The 24,189-nt window shown below is 44.4% G+C and overlaps 1 non-coding gene and 1 pseudogene across 1 annotated transcript; one reads left to right on the top strand and one right to left on the bottom strand.

Moving 5' to 3' along the window:
* Positions 1 to 15,499: 15,499 nt before the first annotated feature.
* On the bottom strand, positions 15,500 to 15,582 carry TRNAY-GUA (transfer RNA tyrosine (anticodon GUA)). The gene has a single exon. It is a non-coding gene; the product is annotated as a tRNA-Tyr (tRNA).
* Positions 15,583 to 17,390: 1,808 nt separating this feature from the next.
* LOC147991100 (small ribosomal subunit protein uS2m pseudogene) lies at positions 17,391 to 20,905 on the top strand (annotated as a pseudogene).
* The last annotated feature ends 3,284 nt before the right edge of the window (positions 20,906 to 24,189 follow it).

The following is a 24,189-nucleotide window of genomic DNA, read 5'->3' as shown; positions in this document are numbered from 1 at the left end:
TATTCGTAGAAATCGTAGGAAAGATCGTGGGAACCTACACCGTACCTTTCGTAGTCAATACGATGAAACCAAAGCCTTAGCAGAGGAAGGAACCGATCTGATTCCCGGAACCGAAACAGGTATTTCCACTACTGCCGTTACTGAACCGAGGACAAGGACAGCTGCCCCGCTGGGCGTAGATTTCATCCCGTTAGTGTGCATTGTTGAACCCAAAGACAAGTAGGGATTTTGATATTGATAGCTAAGGGTAGGTGTACTAATAACACCAGGGCGATCTCTATATCTATAGGGACAACTATGATAGGGGGGTCTGTCGTAAATCCAACAAAGTATGGTAGCTCAAGCGGGGAGCAATCTGCATTTGAGAATGCTATGCTAGCGGTGAACCTAAATCTGACGATGAAGGGGGCCAGCACTTAATGAGTACGGAATTTCATAACCGGGGTGCGAAAGGAATGCACCCGAATAAATCAATGAATGAAGCTCAGGCCACGAATTCTGGAATCTAAGAGCGGGTGGTGAAGTTGGGCACTCTCGAAACCTCTGGGTTGACTTCTTCAACCTTCTCATTCTTGTTGACGGCGCGGAGCACCTCGAAGAGGACTCCGGCGGTCTGGTAGGCCTTCCCAAGTTGGGCCCTGAAGGCGACATTGGCATGGGACAGGGTGTGTCATGGCTAGGATTAGATTTATAACGAGATAGAGCTCTGGTTTGGAGCTTCAGAATTACCGGTCAGCTTGTTCCCCTTTGTCAAGTGCACGGACGTAGTTCTCGTAGTACTGCTGATAAAAACTCTCAATTTCACGGGCATCGCTCTTCTTCACGCGCTTCGCGAGACTGGGGCTATTATCCTGTGGTGTTGCATAAGAGCAAAAACATAAAATTATGTAGTGGCATCTTTGGATTCGAGAGGGTAGTTATGCAAAATCCGATAAAAAAATCCCCCAATCTTCCTGCTCCTAGACCCTATTTTGCTCTGGCTTTTAGGTTAGATTCAATCTTATTTTCTTTCAATCTTTCTCACCGTGTCTATTTCCCCGCTTCTTTTCCAAACTAGTAAAATTGAATCATTTCAAAAGGACGTCCAGAAAATAAGGCTAACCCAATTTGCCTCTCCAAAAAAAAATAGAAAAATAAAGCGAGCAAAACGCTAGAAACTTCCATTTACTTTGCAGGATGTAGTAGAAACTAGAAACCAATTACCCGAGTCCCCATTCGAGATACGTGAAACTATTCTAGCCAAACCAATTGACCATAACTATCCGATTGCAACATGATTTCAACAAAACGAAGAAAGTATCGGAAATACCACTATCTAGTACATCTAATCTGCTCCCTCAAGTGTGAAACACAAAGGTGCTCCGAAATGAACAAGTAATACGTATGGATGATCGCCGACAGCAAAATCTAATGCGGACGCTTACGAACATACTCCAAAATTAGCTCTCCAAAGCAAGGAAAAATGGCAAAGCCAGAAAAGTTCTCCAGGAAATCACACTAACTGTTTTTCTGCATAGACTCGTATGATTATGAATCAAAAGCAAAACATCCTCGAAAACCACGAATCGAGGCGCGCATGTGCCCCCAAAAAAAATATAAGAACAAACATTTTTGAACGTGGGAACACAAAACTTTTCCAAGTACACACAGCCTACGCGGCATTGATCCGACGCCAAAAAAATGAACCAGGAGCGCTCGCTCTGCCACAAAATCCAAACCCAAACGCATCAAAACAGCATGCGAAATGCACCATACGTATCCCCGCGAAAACGAATGCACGTACAGAGGTAAGCGATTCGGGGGCGCTCGGGCTCGATCTCGGCGGCGACGCGCAGGATGGGCGCGATGCTGCTGAGCGTGGACGGGACGACCTCGTTGTCGAACACCTCCATGGAGAAGGTCGCCATGCCCAGGTGGGAGGGGAGGCAGGTGAAGAAATAGAGGTCCGGCCTTGCGTGCCCGTGGCTATTTATACGTCGATCCAACGGCCAAGATCAGCTGCTTCTCGGGAAAGGGAACCGCGGGGGAGACCGGAGGCGTCGGTGTGGTGGAAATGCTGAGCTCCGCTGCTTGGTGAGGGGTTTCTCTGTCTGGACGGTGGGGCGAGCGTCGTGGCTGGCCGCTGGAACACTTCGCTGCCTTTTTATCACCTTAAAATTCGCTTACACACTAGGAAATGTTCTGCTGACAGCAGTGCCCCACAACGTTCAGCTTCGAAGAGGGTCTGTTTTTCTGTATAGAAAAGATTACAAGGTTCACACCTTTTGCTTTCTGCCGTTTCTCGGGCCCAGTGTCAGTGAGATGCAAGAATGACGTGTGAGTTAGTGGGGGTGCTTGCTGGTAGGAAATATTCAGGCCCTTTTCACCCGCGACGCGATACCGGAGTTATACGGTGTCCGGCTGGACTTTTGTCCTCTTTCGCTATAAACACTACAACAATAGAAGCACCCTTCTAGAGATAAGAATAGCAAATGTTTTGAGGCACTGATGGAAGCATGCCAAGGTGAAGTTGACGATCTCTTTAGCGTTTATCCTTCTCTTCATCTTGCCCTATGTGCTCATGCTGCGAGTGCCGCAGGATGATTTAGTTCTGATCGAGTGCTTGACCCCTTGAGGAGGGCATATTCTTCAGCATCTCTCTTGTCGGATCGTATCCCCGTGACCACGTCATCAAAGAGACAGTCTTTCTTTGGTTTGGCCCACCGATTTACCGTCGTTGGTGACACTCTTCTGAGCCCCTAGATTCGCCGAAGTATGAGATCCTGAATGCATCCTTTTTCTTTCCACTTCATCTTGGGAATCTGGAATGGTTGTTTATGGCTGGGTGTGACAGATCAGACTTCGTTTAGAATCAGACCTTCTATCTATCTATCTAGCTGTATTGCCACTCCAACGGTTCTTTTTTTTTGATTATGCCCCGTATCTCTCTGAGCCTATTTGATCTATTTGCTATATCCAAGTTCGAGTGTGAAGTTCGCTCCGGTTGAAGTGTAGGGCTTCCTAATTCCTGCTTCGTCCTCCTATGAATGCACTAGTATAGAAGGTTGGCCCGTCACCGTATACCATCGTAAGATGAACTGGAAATTAGTAGTTTCAACCAGTTACACAAAATAGGCAAGTTGAGGTTTGTTCAGCGTGTGTTGTGTTGCCTCCAACTATAACGAGGCCCTTTGACTTGAGGTACGATCTTACCTCTTAACGCGCTTTCCTGCTAGAAGAAGTGAGGGTGATGTCCAATGACCTGTTGAAGAAGCTTGCTGTGTAGATAGGTATCCGTTTCGTGAACCTAATGTAGAACCTGTAAACTAAAGACTTGAGTCCCGGAACCGCAGCCATTCAAAAAGCTATCAATCTGATTCGAAATACCAAGGTTCGAAGACCTCTGGGGCATATCAAAGTACTTTCACTTGCCCCACAACAAGAATTTCTAGGGTATGTGAGTGGTGTCGGACGCTATAGGGGTTTGTGTATTCACATCAGGAGAAGAAAGAGGCTCTCATTGCTGCTGGGATAAGACAAAACCTTCTTCCTTGATCCATGGCGTCACCGCTGCTATATTAAAAGAGTAATTCTATTGGCTGGCTATGATTCCTGCAAATAAGTCTTGGGGTCATTCCGGGCTGATGCTTCCTAATTCTTCCTAGCTTTTGCTCCATTCATCACTATGGGGCACCACATATATAAGCATTGGGAGATCGATCTAATTGCAAAAGAAATGGGAAGCAAAGTGTTGGTTATCTAGCAAGTATAGAGATGATGCAGTATCTTCATTGGCGAGACAAGCAAAGAAGTAGATTCAAAAAAGCAAAGTCAAGCAAGCAGCAACATTGGTGACTTTATTGAGTCTTGTCCTAGTTGATCTGGAAATGCTCGAAGAAGCCTTTGACTCATCCAATGCTTAATTGGTTGTCCTAATTTCTTTCTTGGAAACATGTACGAAATGAAAGACTTATGTGAATAAGATAAGATCCAATTCTATGAGAACATTCACAATTGATCGATAGCTCACAAGCTACCTGCTTATAGGCGGGGCATCAGTTGTAACAAACAGGGGAGTGTATTTCCCACTCCCCTGTTGGTTAAAGCAGACTCGTATGCTTCGTAGTAAAAACCTTCCTTTACCGCAGGCAAGCTCTCCTCTGTCTCTGTATGCTTGGGTGAATGCCATAAGCGGATTTATGCTTTTTTTTATGGAAAACAGTTTGAAAGGGTCGACATAGCCTATCTTTGACCAGCTACCTCATATGAGATTGAAATAGAGAATAGAATGGAGTAGGAACACGAATAACTTATATGTAATCTAATATTCTTTTATTTGAATACTAGGAATCGCACCTGAATTCCATCAATCATTCGGTTAGAAGTCCTCTATTTCATCCTTGATGTTTCAATCGAAGGAGATACTCTATTTCACAATCTATCCATCTGGATTCCTCTTTTTAAAGAAAGTCTTTCCTGGATCCTGAAAAAACAAGAAAGAACAGAATGAGAACTAAGAGTTCTTTCAGTCGAGCAGTTGAGGGAACGAGTAAGATACGTTTGTCAGTCTACTATTCTTTCGGGAAGGAATTGAGCCTCAATCATCATACGCAAAGAAAGAAATCCTTCGATAGCGAGAACATTCAGAGTTAGTAGTTGAGTAAGTATAGATTCACTCCGATTACCAAACGGGCGACTTTACAACTTAGGGAGCAGCAGGCCTTGTGTTTGTGGTGAAGGTACTGGAATCTTTTCAATATGAAAATAGGTGGTATCCAAAAGGACAAAAACAGCAACTAGGGATCTGGTGGACTACTGTCATGAGTCACAAGGCATTGGTAGACTGACTCACTCAGATGTTTGGCTATTTAACCTAAGAAGTATGTCTGGATGGATGACTTCACAGTCCAAGATGGTAATATCGATTGTTCATCTAATTCACCAACGTGACCAACCACAATGAATGTCTTTAACCGCCTTATCAAACTTGGATTGCAGCCTTTTCTATCTCTGTATAAAGTCAGTCAGTCCCAGTGTTGGGCAGAGCCCATTGTCAAAAGATCGTTTTGCTAGGATGCTTGCTTGAATCTAGCTACTTCCAAAAAAAGGCATTTTTCACTCTATACGGTATGGCTACAAACCGAATGAAGAAGTCAGAAGCAGTTCATCGCCTGTGGGAGCTTGCTGATAGTAAGGAAGCCATAATCTTTCTATCGGATTGCCTATTTGTCTATCTGTCTGGTGAAGAGAGAATGTAAGATACTCTCAATAGGGCAAGCACCCAATACCTCGTAGAGTCCAAAGCTCCAGCTCAAAGAGTTCAGGAAGACCAACCATCCACACTTGATTAGCTACTGTGCACTTCACCAAAACATGGTCTATGTCCTCCACTACCCCTTCACAAACATAAAAAAAACACTGAGACAATGGGAGCAAATTCCTTGAGACAAGAAGTTCGTTCTCTGCACGGAAGTCTATTCCAATAAGCTTTCCACCAAAAAAACGGAATGCAGGGAATGACCTTAAGCTTCCATACGCAAGAGAAATGAAGACCACCTTCCTCATTAAATGGCTGGCAGACCTCCCTGTATACTTCCTTCATCCTAATCGTCAGAGTGAACAGAAGACCCCCATGTCAAAGTATCAGAACAGATGCTTCTAGGAATTGGTACAGCTGAAATTTCTCGCACCACCTCATCAGGGAGAAAAAAAGCTAATAAACTAAGATGCCAATCCATATTAGGAATGAGATAGTGGGAGAGAGACAAACCTTCCAACAGCTCTGACATGTTCATAGGAATAGGCCTTCTATTCAATGCAGTCCCACCGAGCCAAGGGTCTTATAACAATCGCACCGAATTACCATCTAAAATCTGCCACTGGAAGTTCTCTTTAATAGAATGACTGGCTTTACATATCTCCTTATTAATAGGAAATGAATGGGCAGCAACATAGAACCCATCCCAAGAACCCTCAAACCTCCCTGGAGAACACGGCTCCACAACGTATTTGGTAGCGGATCCACTTTTCCTTATCTGTTAACATATACCTTTCCTCTGCCTATGAGCTAGCTAAAGATCCATCGTTATCCTTTCCGGCAATGGAGGCGGAATCAATGGTCATGTCAGGTTTCAGATTCAAAGAGAGATGTCAAGCAAGCGCCGAATCTGAGTACTCAACTTGCCCGACCCGCCTCTTCCACTAGACCTCGTCTTTCAAAGAGCAGCAGCCCTGCAAGCCTAATAGAACCTTGTTTCCCTATTACTTACTTTTGCTTTGAGCGTCGCACTCCAGCGGCTTTCTTTCCTATGGCTTGGATGGGGGTCCTCAACAAGATCTATATCGGTGTCATTATTTACTTATTTAGACGATAGATGATGATAGAGAGCAGACTGGCTCTGAGGAAGAATATCTTAAGTAGTTGAATCCGCTCCGCTAGGTTAAATTGTATGATCTGAATGTAGGAGGACTGCTGCTGGTGACACAATTTCTTTTGGGTCTGAAGAATGAACTCAGAGCTGCAGTGGAAGTGCAGGTGCCTAACTCAATTAGTGAAGCTGCATCTTTTGCTCAATCAAGTGCGGGAAGGAGTTTTGGAGAGAGGCAGGCACTACATGAACAAGAAGGACAGTAACTAGAATTATAAGTCGGCTGCCCCGCAGCAGCAAGGCTATGTCTCAGTCAAAGTTCGACAAGGGGCAAAACAGTTGCTGTCCTAATAGAAGTTCATGTCGATCCAGCCAAGCCAGTGCCATCATTAGAAAGTCCGGCCATTTTAGTTTCAGCCAGTTCAAGTTAGGGCAAGGAGGAAAGGAAGAGAGTAATGCAAGGATGTAAAGAATGAGGCGCTAGAACAGACTGGCCCGCAGGCTTCCAACCTGACACCGCTTTGCTACTTTTCGAAAGAGGAAGAGAAGTTGCTTGTACGAGACTGCGCCTCCCGGCTGGAAACTCCAATGGCATTTTCGGTAAATGAAAGCAAAGCGAAGCTTTACGACCAAGGAGAGATAAGCATATTTTATGAATGATAGAAGGAGTGCTCCCCGAGCACAGGCTCGCTTGGAAGGATAGAGCGCCGCAAGACAAGATGGCATATTGAAGGGAAGGCTATGAAAAGAATTCTGGTCTCTCGAACGCCTGGCATACTAATACGAGCCGCATACTTGAATACTAGTGACATATTGGAGGAAAGGAGATTATTGGAATACTAGAGGGAGTTACGCCCATAAGAACTGCTGGCTGTAAACGCGACTTGCTCTGCTCCTCCTAAAACCCTTTTCGATAGTAAGATAGATATAGATCTAAAGGGCCTAGAAGGGCAAGCATGGACCGAATAATACACATACTCTGTCTAGATAGACGATTTCTTCTTTCATTTCCACTCAAATAAAAGCACTTTCTTTCAAGCTTATTTGCTTGAAAAAGAGCAAAGCAATTCCAACATAAACTGACACTTTAGGATCCTCTAAGCCTTTCTATAGACCCGTAAGGTACTAAAAACGAAAAACTAGCACTACTAACACAGGCTGAAGAGGATGACCTCGAAAAAGAATACAATTAAAGATGTGGCCTTCCCTCCAAGCACATATATGGATATGGAGCACTCTTTTCCACCCTAAAAAAGAATAGCCAGAGATGGCTTTCTTTCCGTATCAATAGGTAGCCTTCCTTGCCTATGGCTACTTTCAAATGAAAAGGTCAAAAAAGAACTTGATGTAATAGGCTCACTTCATTAATGCTTTCAAACTCGATTGTAAACTATTCCCACCTAAAAGATAAGCTTACTACTTCAAATAGGTAGATGGAAAGAAAGCCATATTTTCCATCTTATTTATATATTCCATTCCAGCCATTGACAGCAACTCACTCTTTTCGAACTGCACTTTGAAAGCCAAACCCAAGAAAGACCATATCAACTACTCTCCAAATAGCAGGATAAATCACGGAATTCAAATGGAAGATAGAAAGAGAAGGCAATTCAAACCTAATGGCCAAACGAATCCAAGACAGAAATACTTATAGCCAGAAAAGAATAACAAGAGAACGAAAACAACTCCATATTCTACTGGCCTGCCTCTCTGATCTACTATCCAACTGCCATGGAAGCACCACTGTTCACCCTAGGCTCACATTCTGGCACTTCGTTCGCTGTGTACTCAAAGGACTTGCTTGTCTTTTGACTCGGGCAAAAACCGCAGGAGTGAATTGACTCGTAATTATACAAACAAATGACCCAGCTGGCCTTCTCCTATCCGGGGAATCATCGGGACATGCTTCACTTAAAGTGATTATACCACATAGTTTAGGGAAGCGAAACCATAGTTCGGGTTAGTTCACGCTAGATTATCGAAGCTTGTAACACCTGTTAGAACACATTAGGAAAGCGCAAAAGATTTCTATTTGGAGTTCGCTCGTTTAGTTGCTCGATCGCTGCCATCCGCATTGGGCTAATTCAAATCCTATGCTCCATGCTCTTGCGGGTTTGCTCCATTTGAACTTGTCCACACTGGCATAACCAGTATCTCCCCGGAACTAAGAGGCATGGATACCCATCTTTATCGATTCAAAGAAATGAATAAGTATCAGCGAGGCGGGGAATACGGGCCCGGTAGAGATAGGGATGATCGGCAAGCGCTACGAGCGGGGCCGATGTTTCGTGTTGTGGGTGGCCATCGGATTGTTCAGCGTGCCCATGCGGATCCCTACCAATGTCCTAGACTACAAGTTCGACAAACTTCCGGCTTGGGTCAGGATACAAAGTTACCCGGGATGGGCTTGCCCTCTGGATCACGCTGGGTCCTTGCTTGTTCCAACGTCATGCTAGGAATGTATCACGTGCCCATGCAAACCAAAGGAAAGCAGATACAACTATTACAGATCCTAGTCCTATTTCCCATCAGAACATAAGGGAGTGGGCTTCCTTTGTAACAGCTCTGTTCTGGTCGTGGCTCACCTCACTGGACCAACGCTTCTGGTCGGAAGCTGGTCGATCGCCTGGTCGGCAACCGGCACAACACCCTTGCCAGTGGGATTTCTGTTGGTTTTCGTACTATGCGCAATGAAAGTTTCCAAAAAAGGAGAGCTCTAAAAACAGCGTTCTACGGGGAGAATGTGATTTTTGTATACTTTGACCCCATACTGGCATGAAACTGATCGGAAAAAGGACCTCAAAAACACCCATTTATTAGGGGAATGTGAAAATTGATGGTTTTCGCCCATACTGGCATGAAACTTTCTCTTTTATTGAGCTCAAAAACAGGCAGAGGGAGATCAGAAAAAGTGTCAAATCCAATAGAACAGAGAACGATGGCCCAAACAGAACAGCTTACTTCCTCTATCCGAGTTGGCAATCAATATCAAGATCAGAGCGCGAGAGCAATGAAACAACAAGTCCACCGTCCCTTCACCAGCCAAAGAAAGGAGAAGACTAAGCAGCTCAATAGGGTCTCGAGTACGACTATAGTACCAAAGCTTGGTGCTTCTACCAGTCAAGCAATTACCACGGGTGGATATTCAATAGAAAGCCTACTTGAGTAGGTCAAACAGCGGGGATCTCTCAGTTCCAATGGCTGGATCTCAGAATCGCGTAGATGGGTAGAAGTAATGGGCAAACGCACCTAAGTTAGAGATTTCAACTACTACGGTAGTGATGGGGTGCCTGTTTACCTAAGTAGGCCTAGTTCTTTCTATAATGAGCATTCGCGTCCGGGGACTTTGATCCAACTTCAGCCGATGGGGAAACGGCAAGGGATGCACCGGTATCTGGACACGTGATGGACCCAGTAGTAAATATTCCTTTGTGGAAGGCTTTGGTTATACCTGGGTGGCAAAGCGAAGTTTCTGGTGGGTAGGTGTCTAAAACAACCCTCTGCAAGGAAGCACGCCCGTATCAATCCTTTAATCGGAGACTAGACTAGCGTTAGGAAGGACAAAGGAGACAGACAGAATTTACATCAGAAAAAAAAGGACTTTTTGAAGTTTGAGTGAGGATAATTGTCTTAAATTTCGGAGAATCGGCTGAAAAAACGCGGAATTGTCTTCGCCTTTGTAAGCGAAAATGTCCAGTAAAGCCTATCTCGCTTTTAGCCTTCATGGTGAATGGCCCACCCTTTCTTTGAACCTTGTCAATGATCGAACGAACTTACAGATATGAACTGAGTGCCATTTGATGAGTAAGATCGAACAAGGGAGAGGGATATGGAAAGGATGAAGTAATGAAAGAGGAAGTCATTGCTAGTAGTAACGACTTGTCACGATCCATTGGTTCATATAGAATCCATGTCCTAGGTCTATCCAAAAACATTCTTTTCGCTAAGCGTATATAATAAAATAGAGTGAAAGGGTCCACCCCGAAACCAAGGGGGTACTAACTAACAGCTGAGTCCTCTCCGAACCGCAGGAGATAGTTGCCCATCATACGGCTCACCAACTTCACTTGCCTCTAAGGGGGGCTCGCTCCGGGCAGGTTCGGATCACTTACTATACACGGCCCTACGAAGGGGTTAGGAGCGTTTTCAAGATGATTCTTTCTTTGTCGAGACGAAAAAGGAACCCATCTTTTCGATTGAAAAATGTGAGTCTGTTTTGCCCACTTTATCCATCCCCCTCTATCAAAATGATCAAAAAGGCATTTCAAATGCTTCTTATTCCCGTGTTTGATCTTATCCATCTCTGCCCCGCTTCCATGTGGGCAGAGACCCCTGTAGAGAATGAAGAGGAGCCAAGGATCTTACTCTCAAGAGTGCTTCGATAGGCTCCACTCTCTCCCCTGAATAAGTCAGGCTCCGTTAGCCTGGGCTGAGATGGGGATAACGAGTCGACGATTGAAGCCCCCAACGTTCTGCCAGACACTGGACAGGGGTAAGCTCTGTAAATGTGTAGAGCCAAGTGTAGTGTGGTGTAGTAGTAGGCACTTCTAGGCCCCTTCCCGGCTACTGGATCACTCCAGTGCTTCGGGTACTACGGACCCTCTGCCATCCATTGCAGCAGAGCCGTTTCATGAGCGGGGGGGCTAAGCGCAGTTCTTTGAATCAAAGGTTTCATGAAATCGAAATCGATTCTTTTTTAGATATCTGGATAGATGGATGGATCTATCTTTCTATTCAGATATCTTTTGCAATCAGCCCCAAATCCTTGATTTGGCTAGGAAACAAAGCACTGCTTTGGGCCCAGGAAGCGAAGGGAATGAGCTCGGCTGCTTCTCCCCCACACTTCTTTATTTCTCCGTGCCCCTTCCGCATGCGCTTCGCGCGCCATTGGCGCTTTGCTCTCCTCTTATTTCTTCATTGGAGGGTTCGGATGGACTTCGCCGTTCTTTCCCAACGAAAATGGAAAGGGTTGTATCACATCGAGATGTCGATTCGTTTTCCGCCCCAAATGAGATGGGGAATTAGTCACCTCTGTCCCTTCATCTTTTTGAAAGGAATCGAGGCCCGGCCCGGCTCGCGTCGTTCCAACAACCGACGGGGAGCACCTCAGTATACGATCGCGCGCAGTAACTGGGAGTCCTATTACACCTAAGGCCAACTTCCATTCACCAAACCCAGGTTCATCTCGTGTAGTGATTGTGGACTCGTACAAGGATATGGAGTCGACGGTTGATGTATCAGACTCGACCCTGTCTTTCGTAGCATGCATTCCCATCTATGTTGCAACTGATTCGGTAAGCTACGTGTCCGGTGCACGGAAAACTGCCTTCGGTCTCCCAACCTTACTCATGGCAACCTTCCGGCCGCCCAACGACCTATAACGCTAGTCACTACTCCCACTGGGGCTAGGAAGTAAGCCCCACAACCCAAAGCGGCGAAGAACAAATAGAATTTGCTACAAAAGCCGGCTAACGGGGGTATTCCTGCGTATGAGAACATTGTAATGGAGAAGGTCATAGCCGAAATAGGATTCGTTTTGGCTAGAGCGCCCAAATCCGCTATATATTTGACACGGGTTTGCCGTAATGCTGGAACTATGGCGAATGCATCTATCGTCATTGATGCATAAATAAATATACCAATTAGTAGTGATTGAATTCCTTCTATGGTTCCACATGAGAAACCAGTACGAATATAACCTACATGTCCAATCGAACTATGAGCTAGAGGTCTTTTGACTTTCGTTTGGGCCATGGCGGCCAGTGCTCCTAAGATCATAGAAGCAATGCTGCAGAAAAAGAAGATTTGTTGTAATGTACCCCCATAGGAAGCAACAATAGAAACACGTGACATATTTGCAGAAATAGAGATTTTAGGCGCAATAGAAAGGAATGCTGTCACCGGGGTGGGTGAACCCTCATAGATATCAGGTGCCCACATATATAGAGTCAAAAGAGAGATTGAGTCCGAGGGAGAGGGGGGTTTTCTTGGGGCTCGAGAGATTGAATAGATAGGGCCCCACAAGTTGTTAATTCGCCGCTGGGGAATTCACACAAAAGGGAAGGACTTATTCTCAACGAAAAAAGTGCTCTCTGAACCGAACGTGAAAGTTGTTTTCCATCAGACGGCTGTTCACGTAACTCCACTCTCGGCTTGGATTATATATCCATTTGGTCCGCTCTCGGCCATTCCACACGCTGCCTAGCAGAGACGTGGTTATCTGAAGTGGATTCTCTCTTTTGTAGTAGATGCCGAACCTGCTGCTCAGTGGGCGGGCGCAGCAGCTACATGGACCCCTTTCTTTATGTTGTTGCCAGCGCTTTCCCGGGCCGAGCCGGAATTCTTTATTAGAACGTCGGCAGGCAAAGCCCGAAGGAAGGCTGCTATCCCCTCGGCCTTCTTCCTTTTCGATGAAAAACAAATCGACATCTCAATCTCCGAAAGCGTTTTCCTTACCCAGCTAATATCCCCCCCTTCGTCGAGCCTTTCCTTTAGTGGTAAGGGATATGCACCTTATCTGAACGTCGGCAGGCATTCCGGAATTCTCCTTTTTTAGCCCTGGGTGAACATAGGCTCAAACATGATTGGAGGGGTCCTAGCTACGCCATGCGTTCAATAAAAAAAAAGCAAGCCTCTGGGAAGCTGCAGGGATTACAAAAAGAGGGTGCTTTCCTGTGTTGCACTGAAAAAAGGACAAAGGAGAAGACGCTCTTCGACTTTCTTTCTTCCTCCCGCGCCCGCCTAAGCCCGGCCCGCGTTAGAGGGGAAGATTAGCAAAGCGGAAAAAGACAGAGGGAGGGGGAGCTGCATCTTATTCTCTTCGCGAGAACTTCAGGATCGGAGAAGCATTCGGAAGGGGCGAGGCCTTCATTTCGTTGGCAGAAGCAGAAACGATCCAATCCATTCGGGGCTTCGGGGAACCCAAAAACGAACTCTGTTTACTTTTTTCATAGATAGATGATATATATAGGAATAATATATACATCCCTTTACTTTAGATGTCTATGTATCTATTTTGGAATCATCTCCCGATTCTCTTTTTTTTCTAATTCGCACTGCTCTTTCTCTCTAAATTGCATCAAAGAAAATAGAGAGAGAGAGAGAGCAGATGGATCCTATCCCCTATAACGAACACTCATTCCTATCTATTGATAGAAAAGAAAGATCTTCGTCACGGACTTTTTCTTTGTTCTTTTTTTTTTAGATTGGAGGAATTCCTCATATCCAAGGCAGCTCCCCACAAACACCCCACCCATATGACTATGCCCCCTTTTGAATCGACAGTAGATTGGGCTTCATAGCTACTTTCATTCTAAAGACGAATATTAGTCAATAGGCAGGCTTCTTTCAGTAGCAAACATATTCATTTTCACCGGGCTCCGCGCACCTTTGGTACTTCTGGAGGGCAAGCAGTTTTATAGTGACTTTTTTCTTAGGGTAGGGCGACGAATACTTCCAATTCCGGAAAGGTCATTGGGTCGCCTTTGGAAGCTAAAGCGAAAGTTGTAGAAAGCCGGGAGAAAAAGCGAAAGCTTGCTCGAAACGGCCTATACCCTAACCCTCGGAAGCGAAGACGCAAAGCGTCACTTTTTTCAAAAGGAAGGAGTTTTTTCTGACTGAATCCATCCATAAAGCCGCCAAGGAAACGAAGTTCGTTCCCTTTCATCAAGTGGGTAAGGTAGGCAAACCACTTAAGCTTTGCCTTAGACTGACGGAACAAAGCTAAGAAGTAGGCTGAATGGAAAAAGGAAAGGGACAAGGGCGGTCGTCGCTTGGCGCGAAGGCTGCTGGTTCGGTACGGTACTAAAGGTCCTCGGACTTCCAGGCGGTTTTTCTTTTGGGCTGCTGTGAACCCTTGGATCTCGCCAATACAGCCTCCTATGGTTTTCGTTACCGAGATATCTTTTCTTTTTTCCCAGGGATTTTTTGGGTAATCAGCTCCCATGCTGCAAACAGTCAAATCTGAACCTTGTCGCTCTTCTTTCCTCGTGGGCAGGAAGCACACCAGCAGCGTGCGTTGCGTGATTCCACTGTGTTTTTTGCACTTGACTGGGTGGACAGTTGACCGGAAGATAACTTCGATTCGCCCGGCCAGCAGGCGGGCGGCGTGCTTATCTTGTGTGACAACACTACAGAGCGAGTAGCTCTTCTAGTCGGGCAGCTGTGTGACAACACTCCTGAGAAAGCGGCGCTTTTGTGTAACATGCTATGGTCTCAACGCCCTTACGAGGTAGTGATGAGTTTCACGCGCTCTAAGCCCGGCCCGCGCGCAGTTAGGAGGATTGGCCGCTATCTGAGCGGTACCACCCACCCTACCCTACTACCTATAGGGGGCCGTCCGTCCTACAGCCGCCCGAAAAGGAACTGCAGTAATCTTGAATAGGAATCCTACAGCGATAAAAAGAATCCCCATAAAAATACCACTAGATCGAGCACCAGTGATTTCGTATCCGGTCAAAATCTTGGCTAATTGATCGAAGTGGGTAGCTCCAGTAGACCCATAGATCATGGAACAAATAGGGTGGGTAGGCCCAACCACCACACTACACGTATAGACGCGAACCCCCCTCCTTACCGTACGTGCGACTCTCACCGCATACGGCTCGCACAAAGACTCCAAAATCCATCCCGAGCTTTTTATTCCACCTCTCCCTCCTCTCCAATCCTCGATCAAACTAGCCTTCCCCAGCAAGAAAACGTATCCGCTTTAGCAACAAAGCGCTCATCCCTTGCTTGTTCTTGAGCGCGCAAGGCGCTCAAGACGGTGATTCTTGCTTAAAAAAGGGCTAAAGCACTCCAGCTTCGAAGCTGGAGTTTGCAACTTCAAAACTACAGGTTTTAGCCCTCCTGCTGGGTGGGCGCTTCCTTCGTCTATCGTATGTCTCGCTTGGCTTCGTCCCGAACCAAGGAGGCATGATGGCGGGCGCGTGCGTGTGCCGACTGCAGAGACTACAAGCCGACGCCGGAAGCGACTCGCTTCTATTCTCGATTGGATATAGATGGGGAATCTCTATAGATCGTCTTTTTTCGACAACCTCTCTAAAACGCATACGAGAAAATTGCACTTCACGGCACGGCAAAAAAAAAGAGCTTCGCTCGGTTGGCCCTCCTAGGCTTCCGCCTACTTTCTCTTCTCTTAAGTCTACAACAAGTGGGAGAGGCAGGATTCGAACCTACGTAGAAAACCTTCAACAGATTTACAGTCTGTCGCTTTTGACCGCTCGGCCACTCTCCCCTTCCCGGGGATACGCCCTCCTCAAACAAAGGGTTCCTGAATAAGAAGGATGGCGGCCTTCGTTCTTAAGTTAAGAAGAGCAGATGGAACTATTAGATTTGCTAGCGTTCCGGGAGAATAAATAAGGTCATTTAGTAAGTTCATAACAATTTATGTAAAGCAAGGGGCAAAGCTTCTACGACAGCTTCCCCCTCATTGCCATCGTCGGCCTTCCCCAGCTCCCCTCCTTCGTCGCTTCTGGCTAAGCATCTTTCGGCGGAGGAAAGGAGGCGACTAGTCGCTTCTGGCGAAGCAGCGAGTTCATGAGCAAGTGAATGAACGAGCAGCGAGTGAAGTGCAACAGTCGTAAGTAAGGCTCGCCATGTTCCTAAAAGGAGTGACCATCTTTTCTTCCCTTCTACTGACACTGAGCGAGCAGCAAGCATAGGCAATAGTTTCCGTAGGGGTGGGGCGCAAGCAAGCGTTTTCAGGCTCCGCTAGCTAGCGTACTCTTCTGCTATCAATGAAACCGAAAGAAAAAACCAGTGCCCTTTCGTATAGATCGAGACGCAGTACTTTTTCTTTACTTCTTCCATACTAGGAAGAATGGAAGGAAATCCTTCGATAACACTTCTTCCTTATTTGAAGAAATGATATCCGACGCCCGTGGAAACTCTTTCATTTCAAAAAAGTTCTTCTTCTTAAGAAGCAAATAGCATTTCCTATTGATTTGTCCCCTGGACTAGACCTATGTAGATTCGGAATTATCCGTCGCTACGCTGTTCCCAAGGACTAGCAAAATCGAAATAGCGAAATTCTTGGGTCATCTCAATGGGTTCAGAAACCACACGTTTCTCTGGATCATCATAGCGTACTTCCACATATCCACTCAGAGGAAAGTCTTTTCGTAATGGATGACCCTCGAAACCATAATCTGTTGATATACGGCGTAAATCCGGATGATTGATGGAAGAAACACCAGACATATCCCATACTTCTCGCTCCCACCGGCCGGCTGATGGAAATAGACTGACTACCGGAGATATTCGTGTTACTTCGTCTGCACTTGTTTGTACACGAATGCGTGAGTTATACCGAGTACTCAGTAAATTATGGACAACTTCAAATCTTCGTTTTCGAGAGGGATGATCCACTCCGCAAATATCGATCGAAACTTGAACCCTTGTATAGGTATGCCATTTTAGAAAGCACAACAATGGAAATGGGTAGTCAGTATTGGTATAAGATCTATTCCCATGTTCCGATCTTTTCATTTTATGTACCCATTTCTTGGGTAAAATCTCCCAACTATATTGGAAAATGGATTGGTTATCCATAAATGAAAATAAAGAAAGCTTTATTTTGGTTCCGCTTCTTGCTCTAAGCAGAAAGACTTGTCGGAAATCGCCGGTTGGGTTGGTCCGACCAAGAAAGGCATGGGAGTGGAGAGGCAGAAGTGAAAGACTGGCTACCAATAAAGATCCAAAACTGCACACTTTATATAGTTATGTATCCAGGATCGGCTGCATGCTCTAGTGTTGAATCGGGTATAGAACCCAGGATGCTTGGTTACAATTCCGAATCCGCTAAACCATCGCTCGGGGAAAAGTATTATACAGAGCATTAGTACTTATTCTGATCCTTTCCTTATATTTAGATTCTAGTAGTTTATTTCAGTCGTATTCGTATCCTTACTGCGGTTTAGTAAGGGTAACAAATAAAAGTATGCAGGTTCTATTTTATTGTTCCGAGACATATGATGATAGCATTGAGAATGAGAAATCTTTGCAAAATGCACGTATTATTAAGGAGTTCTGGAACGATTACTACGCTAAGCTGTTGGATATTGACAAAACGAAAAAGACTTCTAATGTTGATATGTATCAGGATGATGTTAGAAAGTTGTTGATTAATGAAAAGAAGAATCAAAATGGTGTGTTTTCCGATACTGAATTAATAGATTTACAGAATCAAATTGCAAATTGCACAATGAAGTTCGATGAGGATAATCTATTTAAAGTAACTCCTAACATAGTAAAGTTCTTGATTAATAAAGATCAGCCTAACGCTAAGCAATATCTAAAGGGTTGCCTACCAAGTAGCTTACCTATGCTTAAGATGTTTGGTATCTATACGCTTGAGGCTATCATGATTCATGTACTAGGCTTGGTATTCAACACTCTTCAGGAATCATCCGCAGTTAAGGCAGCTAGATTTATAGATCAACTTAATTCAACTGTACGAGAACAAGCAAGGTTTCTACAATACAAAGCACCAGGTAGTGGTAAGGTGGAAGCAGTACTCACTAGTAAGGTAGAATCAGTTAAGGATGTTGTTCAGCCCAAAGGTGCTAGCAAAAAAGAGAAAAAGAAAAAAATTCAGTGTCATTATGATATCGGGAAATACTTGCTCCAATTCATGATTGAAAGAAATGTTCTACATATATCAACAGATAGGGGAGTAACAAAAGAAGATCCAGTGCTGGTTCTTAAGAAAGGTCAAGGGTATATAGAGAATTCTTGTTATGTTATGTGCAATTTGAACATAAATCTGCTCCCTATCAAACTCAATCTTCCGATGCTTTGCAAACCCTTGGATTGGCAACCAGCAGAGAGGGGGTCTGATCCTGATACATTATCGGATCTGATAGGAGGTTACTTATGCAAACCCACGGGGGATATCTAGAATCACTTTCGGCTATTAACTTCCCATGACTTAAACCACTTCTATATAAAGTTACATAAAAAAGAATACAAGCAGATGTGTGATATTTTGAATGGGCTTCAGTCTCAAGCGTTTGAAATAAACAAAAGGCTCTTGAGATTTCTGGAAAAGAATCGTCAATGTTTAGTTGAGTGTGGGCTTCTTTTACCAAATGCTCTGGCTCGCGTGAATCCGACAGAAGCCTCAGACATATTGAGGGAGTGCTACTTCAATAACGTCAAAGGTATTAATAATGCTTGTAGCTATAACATACTGTTAAATAAATTATTAAAACAGGTGCAGCAGGCTAGTTATGAAGATTTTTTAATAAGACTTGCGTCAGCATACGAAGGTTATCAATTCTATTTGCCAGCATTCATGGACTTCCGTGGTAGAATCTACCGTTCAGGTGTATTGCATTTTCATGAGCGTGATTTGTCAAAAAGTTTATTACTCTTTTCTGCCGATCATCCTCAACCTCCAGCACAAAACCACCTGTCGGAAAAAAAGAATCTCAGTCAACACTTAGCATGTGCTGCAGCCTTTAAGTATCCAAAGTTCTCGAACTTAGATGATGCCCTTAAATGGTATAACGAACACCAGACTGAAATGTTTACTTCGGACGAAAGTTTCATTCAATTTGCTGCGCAAGCTAGTGATCCATTTTTTTTCATAGCCAAGATCCTTTCTCAGGATGAAGGAGTGAGTAATTATCATCAGGTTCCAGTGACCCAAGATGCGAGTGCGAGTGCATATCAAATTATGAGTTATCTCTTGCTTAACTTAGAAATGGGTAGGAGAACGAATCTTCTTCCATCTTAAGACGGTAAAATCCAAGATGTGTACATGTGCTTGCGGGATGAGCTTAATAAATTCTTGGATACCAGATTGAATAATGTTAGTAGTAGTAATTAGAAGAAAAAACTCATAGATTCTATGTTAACCAGAAAGTTCGTCAAAGGATTGTTTATGCCATCTCCACAGGGGTCCGTCCGGTTCTTCCTCAAATGGGTTGCCTCAATCTTTATCAAAGTTTTGGTATCTAGCTTATCCAGCTACAGTATAGTATACTCCTTCCTTGCTCGATAGAGCTCTTTGAATCCGCTTCAACTAAATGCGTAAAATAGAGTAATTTCTTCAAAAGCCAGTTTCTTTCGAGAAGGCAGGAGGCCCATAGCGAGTTACAATAGTGCCAGTTCTTGTATGGAAGGCCGTAATTCCGGTAACCTCGACTGCTCTAAGAATGATCCGGGCTAGCCGGGCACATCACATCAAAGTTAGGTCATTTGTCAAAAACATGGCAAATAGCTCAGTTGGTTTGGTAAGGGAGCTATTCTCTCACTTAAACCACTCCCATATTAGGTATTCTATCTCGTCTTAAAGTTCCCCCGCATTACCCATAACTTACCACCTGTATCTCCGGAACTCAAATCGCAAAATGACAATGCTTTCGATAGTCTGTACTAAATTACTTTGTACGAATGCACATCTCGGCCGTCGGGTAGCTGATCACCATTTCAAAGTCTATATCCGTGGTTCAAGAAATGGAATTGCTATTCTCGATTCAGACAAGACACTGATTTGTTTACGAAACGCTCTTCATTTTATAGGATCTCCCAGTCGTCAAAAAGGCCGTTCCTTCTTTTTAAAGACCAATCATTTATTTATTTATGAGATAATGGAAGAAATGGCGAGCTATTTAAGAAGCTATTTAAGAAATGTGAATTCTCATTGTTTCGATGATTCTCAATGGAAGATCGGGGCGTTTTTGACCAAATCTTTTGCAAATAAAAAAAAATTCCGTTCAAGAAAGAAGAAGATCAATTTTGGGTTGAACCAACAACCTGATTGTGTGGTTATTCTGAATGCAGATAGAAAGTCTTCGGTTATACTGGAAGCTGATCGATCACAAATACCTATTCCATCCTTAGTTGATTCTACGATCCCATGGGAATCCTATAAAAGAATCACTTATCCCATCCCAGCGAATGATCCTATACAGTTCGTATATCTATTTCGTCATTCGATCATGAAAACAGTGATTCTTGAACAGAATGCGATTAGTAGAGAAGCGCAATCTCTCAGAGTCACTTTGAGTACGGGGAAGTCCGCAGGAGGGATGAGATCCGCCTGCTACTCCACCTCTTCTTCTTCCCCAATAGACGAAGAAGAAAATAGGGCCAAGGCGCTATTGGAGATGCGCAAAAAATATCCATCGGGAGATGGCGCTGACGCTGACGCTAACGCTCGCAAGGCGGTTTTGCAGGCAATTTCTAAAAATACTTTTTTTTTCGTTGAGCTCATAACCCGGTTTGGGCCGATTGACTCTGAGAGCGATCGAGGGGTCGCGGGCTCACACCTTGCTTTTGCGCATAGGATCGAAGAGATCCTAGAATTTAATGGAAAGAGCAGCGGCTCTCTGAAAGACCTCATTGATCTTAAATTGGATTTGGAAGACGCCTCTAAAAGAGAGGAGATTCTACTTCCATATTTTTCCTCAAAAAAAGAGGCAAAGTCCTAGCGTGATACAAAAAGAAATAATGGGCAAGGGCGGGGAATGATAGGTTCATAGATGTGGAGTAATCAGTTCTTCATTTGAAGAGTTAGTTGGCTGGCCTACCGGCCCGCAGATGTAGAGAGGTTGCCCCCACCATCCTCTTGAACTGCGAAATCAAAGCGATTCCTGTTGATGGAAGAAAGGCTAATTTCGTTTGATCCGATCCGCCTATGCCAGTTCGAGTCTGGCGAGTCGCTATCATCTGTTGCCCTAACTTTTTCTATTAGCTCATCTTGTCCGTAGTGATATTTTGGAGAAGGAGCAATTACCGGAGTGAGAAAGGTAGAAAGAAGCAATCACGAAAGCTAGTGCTAGTTGTGGCTTTTTGTACTAATCTTGTTTGTTCGGTAGCTCGCATCAGCAGCTTTAAAAGGAATAGAAAACGAGGCTTTTTCCACCACACCAGGGGCGGGCATTACGCTCAAGCAGGGGAAGTCAATTTGACTGCTGCTCGAGAACCTGTTTGAACAAGAAGAAGTAGCATGGCTCCAGCGGGGCAGAGCCAATTGGCTACGACATGGTGACCGAAATACAAATTTTTTCCACCACTTTGCAATTGCAAGAAAAAAGAGGAATCTGATCAAGTACTTGATGAGCGATACTGGAGATCGAATAGAAGGTAATGACTTACTCGATGCACATATTTAGGGCTATTTCTCTCATCTGTTTAATACGCAATTCTCTTCGATAAGAAGGGTTCTCTTGTGTTCCAGGGTTGATTAAGCGTCTGGTGGAACAGGGATACATTGTGTGAGGCCAAATTGCCTGACGAATTGATGAATATGGCTCAATATAGACTGGTCCAGGTATACCAGTCAGTCTTGAGCCACCAGGATAGCCTTCCACATATCCTGTTCCTCCCTTGAGTGGTAACTCTTTTCTAACCTTAGAATCCTGAACCAATTTGCTCCAAAGACTCTGTCATTGAAAGGAGTCCATAGGTTGATAAAATAGGTTTTCATGAAAACCACACGTAGATAGAAAAGGTAAGAGTTACACGTGCCAGAAGCGAGGAATACCGCTCGGAAGCCCGATTGAACCTGTCCTCATTCACTGCTATTTCCATATATTGGATGCCAAGCTTGAAAGGGTAATGGTCCGAGAGGATGGGGCCGTAGTCTTCTATTACGCACGCTACGCAGACGATATGGTCTTCGGCTTACCGAGAGGGGATAAGTCCACGCGAGTCACCCAGGGTCTCAAAAAGGTCTTAGCTAGAGTCCTTAGGGAGCTCCTACAGGGCTTCACTTCTACTGAAATTTCCAGAAAACAACCAGGGAGGCTACAAATTATCGGCTTGCCCCTGTCTCTGAAAAGTGAAGGTCAGCTCCACGTGGGTATTCCATCCAAACGATGGGAGAAGAGGATGACACTTGTTCGTATTGAAAACCGGAGACGAAGGGAAAGAGGTTTGATTGGAACATGTTCTACAAGAACTCCTGTGTAGAACACGCCCGTATCTATTCTATGGGCTGGCTTCAGGCCAACCCTACTGCTGAAGTAGAAAGCATCATATTCCGGTTTTTCCAACACTTGATCAGGAACCGGGCGCAGAAATTCCTTGAAGAGAAGGGGATGCCTACAACCAATGCCTAAATAAAGGCATATGTCGAAAAGTGCAACTACTAATAGATTCAGTAAAGGAAGGCCCGGAACGGGCTGAGCTACTGCCCGAAATAGAAGAGGACGACTAGAGTAGAGGAGCCTAATTCCAATCCAAACAATTGACGAGGGAGTCTAATTATTTTTCCGTTCTTGATTGTTTCAATTGCACTTTCTTCATTGGAGGGTTGCTTGGAAAGTGCGATAGTTACGGCGCTTGGAGTATACGGATTGAATTCTTCCTTCTTCTATAGGTCTTTCTGGGCGGCGAGGCGGAAAAAAGGTGTAGAGAGGGAGAAGGTACATAAAAAAAAACGATTTCTAAGGTAGAAAAGAGGCATCCACCAGTCATTGAGAACAGCTAATCCCGGAATTAGCAGGCCGGTATGCGAAGAGAATTCGGTATTGAATCCGCGAGGCCAGGTGAAGAAAAGTCCAATATGGGTGGATTACCTTTTTCTGAAGGATAAGTCTCTGGGACTGACTGAACTGAATGTATAGCGTCAAGATAAGAAGCATGGTAGTCGAAGATGTACCTTGTGGGGTGGGGTACGAGTAGACCAGACCAATGATGAAAAGCATAGATACGAGCATGGCCTCCCTGTCTCAAAAGCAGGCCGCCAAGGGTGCTCGCATGAAGCATTTCTCACTCATAAATAAGTAGTTATCACAAATTTAGAAACATGCTCTGATTTCTCTTATCGAATTTCATTCAGATTTTCCAGTATTCGGAGTTGCTTGGGAAAAGGTCTAGTCAGGGTCGGTTCTGTTCGGAGTTTCGGGTTGATCGGAAAAAAACACCCTAATTAAGACTTTTGTATAGTTTGTGTCAACCTGAGTTTGGTTAAGTGCCCGCCCGCCTAGATAGATACATAAGTGTCAGTTTGAATGAAGTCAAGTGTAAACCGTGTCAACAACGAGAAATTGAAGTGTAAATCTGGATGGTTTGAAGTGGAAACCTTAACATGCAAAAGTGTCTACCTCATTAGAAAAGCAAGTATCTACCGGCGATATATTCATTCGAGTATCAACCGGCGTCAACCAGTTGTCAAACTCCAAATATTTCGTTCGTAGGGGCATGAAGAAGTTGCTAAACCGGTTGTAAAGTGGCTCTGATAAAAACCATCATTGCTTTATTTTTTACTTTTCATCTAGTAACGTGCATGAATGGATATGGTGGGTAAGATTTGAAAACGTTTGACATCAACCGGGCTCTACTTTGCTTTTACTTTACTTCACTTGCCAGGTCATTGTTGTCGATATTGAGGTGAGGACTCTCTCTTTATTCTCGTTTTATTTCTCACTAAATGATCTAACAAACGCATGATTTGATTACTAAATATTGAGTCATTGAACGAATATTCGAGTAAATTCACCTTTTTCTATGAAAGCAAGGATTGGGCTGGGTTGCTTATTCGTCATCACGGAGCAACCCGGTACCTTTTCTTAGGCGAGCGACTGAGACGAGAGCTTTCAATTATGCCGTTTTGGTCAAATCCCAGGGCTCTTTCTGATTTGATTAAATACTTCTATGTTGTATGATAATAGAAAGTCAAGATCTCACTCGCTTTTTCTGCTTTGTATTCTCGGCTGTTGCCTTTTTCCACATCGATTGCTATAGGAGTTCCATCCTCAACCTATGTATGCTCAAAGAACTGGATCACGGAACTCTCAGCCCTTCGCCCCAAGGCTACGAAAACGTTTCTACTCCCTTTCCCTTCCCAACGTCATATCTTTCTTCGACAAGAAGGAAAGATCACTCTCTA

This window comes from Triticum urartu, chromosome 1A (assembly GCF_056163025.1).
Source record: "Triticum urartu cultivar PI428250 chromosome 1A, HENAU_Tu73, whole genome shotgun sequence".
NCBI lineage: Eukaryota > Viridiplantae > Streptophyta > Magnoliopsida > Poales > Poaceae > Triticum > Triticum urartu.
This window is presented reverse-complemented; position numbering and strand designations above follow the sequence as displayed.